The following is a 2,371-nucleotide window of genomic DNA, read 5'->3' as shown; positions in this document are numbered from 1 at the left end:
AGATGGGGGTATCGAGGGCACAGTAGCCGGTGTCCCTCTGTTCGTTACGGAGGATCTTATTGCCCACATCCTCCACCTTCCACTAGTAGGGGTGGCTCCCACACACCCTGAGGACAGGGTTGAGGCCCTTACGGCCGTTCTAGGGCATCCACCCCAGTCACCCATAGACGAGGTATCCGCTAGCTCACTACCGATTGAGATGCGGATCCTCTTGAGTATATTGTCTAGGTCCATCTTCCCTAAGACCGGGAGATTTGACTTTGTATCTGAGAGAGACCTAGCTCTAATGTTCTATATGCTTCATGACACCCCAATCAACTTCCCCAAACTCATATATCGATACATGTGTGAGCCACTAGACAGACCTAGGCTCACCCTACCCTACGGCATGGTCTTCACATTATTATTTAGGGAGTACGAGATTCCTATCCCTGAGGGGGAACCCTTTCGCGCATTGCGATGGACTGATCGCACGCGTGCAGGGACCCTACACAGGATGGGGTTTCGGAAGAGAGAGGGGATTTGGGTTAGGAAGTCATCCATCACCACACAGACCACCAGACCTTCCCCCAGTCCTGAGCCCGATTCTGACTTTCCTGACGTACCAGACTTTCCACCCACTTCTGCTCCTACCACTTCCGCCGGACCCTCCTCCTCGGCTCCACCACCCATGGAGGTCCGCATTGATCCTGAGCAGCTCCGGGAGCTGCGGCAGGAGATAGTCCGAGATCTGAGGGATGAGTTGCTTCGGGAGCTCCGAGGTTCGTTGCCTACTCCCTCTCCTGCGCCCACATCTTCCGCGTTGGTTCCTTCCCTGACAGCCGTGACTGACATGACGGCTGAGGTGCGGCAAGAGATATACAACATGAGGACCTTGATGCAGGCCCAGTTCCATAGCATGGGTGAGGTCACGAGCACCACTCGACAGATGCGGGATGACATCGGCCGTGACATGTCCACCACTACCGCGGGGGCTGAGCGCTTGTCGAATGTGCTCATCGACAAGCTGGACGGACTGCAGAAGTCGGTGCTCGAGCTGGATACGACACAGAGCAGGGCCATCCAGGCCATCATTCGCCAGCTCGAGAACGTCACCAATGCGGTCCAATCACTCGTGGAGCGCATGCCTCGAGGAGACACATCCTCGAGAGGAGGAGCCACATCCTCGAGACAAGGAGCCACATCCTCGAGAGGAGGAGATACATCCTCGAGAGGAGGAGCTACATCCTCGAGGAGACCATAGCTACTTTTTGTGTTTTGTTTTGACATGTATTGTTTTGCTTTACTTATTGTATTCTGAAATGTACTTACATACAAATTAATACAATGAGTAGTCGCATTTTTCTTCAATACTGTGCCTTTTGATCTATGTTTGATTGTGTGTTCTGATTACCTCCTTTTTGATATGATGACAAAAAGGGGGAGAAATATGTATAAAATATGTAAAAGGGGGAGAAAAGAAATATGCATAAAATATGTAAAAGGAATCAATGGAAATCAATAAAAAGATAAACTCTTAAAACACACAAATTTGTTCTAAGTGGATTCGGTACCTCGAGGCTCATTATCTCTCTTTTGGGGCTCCTAATGGAGTAATCTCCAGAATCTATTCAAGGGATATTCGGAGATTAGCTGAATCCTACTCAAGAACAAATTGACAGATTTTTCCTCTAAAAACCAAAATTTCAGTTCAAAAACTTCAAAGCATTAAAAGGAAATTCAAAGAATCAAAACAAAGTAGAATGCATATGTTGAGGGGGAGAATCTGAAATTTTAACAAAGCTAAATCATTAAAGATATATAAGCCAAATAATTGATTGCATAATATGAAGGCTTATATAATTCCAAATGAAAGGGGGAGCTTTAACTCCGAAATTTACTGTTTCACTCCTTTCAAGCTTGGATAAATTGAATTACCAGACATTTGAATTCATTTATGAATTTTATTTCATTGTTTATTGTGCAATTCACTTTACATATACTCAATGTTTTGTCATCATCAAAAAGGGGGAGATTGTGGAGTGATTGATTAAAACCCTATTTGATTTTGATGAGCTCAAAGCATTTGAGTATATTTCTTGTTTACTAATGAATTCAATTAAGTGTTTTCAGTGAAAATCTTTTCTAAGTGTCTCTAGACTTGGTTCATAGTATTTTGGATAAGTTAAGAAGTCAGCTTGAACCAAAGTCTGAGACTCGAGTCGACTCCAGAGTATCACGAGTCGACTCCAAGCGTATCAAGTTCACTGGCACGGGCTCGAGTCGACTCCGGATCGGTACGAGTCGACTCCGACTGAGAACAGACAGACGAACAGAAAGCTTCAATTCAAAACCTGTCAGCGAGTCGACTCCCGAAGTGCGCGAGTCGACT

The sequence above is a fragment of the Phoenix dactylifera genome, unplaced genomic scaffold, assembly GCF_009389715.1.
Source record: "Phoenix dactylifera cultivar Barhee BC4 unplaced genomic scaffold, palm_55x_up_171113_PBpolish2nd_filt_p 001406F, whole genome shotgun sequence".
Classification (NCBI taxonomy): Eukaryota; Viridiplantae; Streptophyta; class Magnoliopsida; order Arecales; family Arecaceae; genus Phoenix; species Phoenix dactylifera.
Note: the sequence above shows the minus strand (reverse complement) of the source record.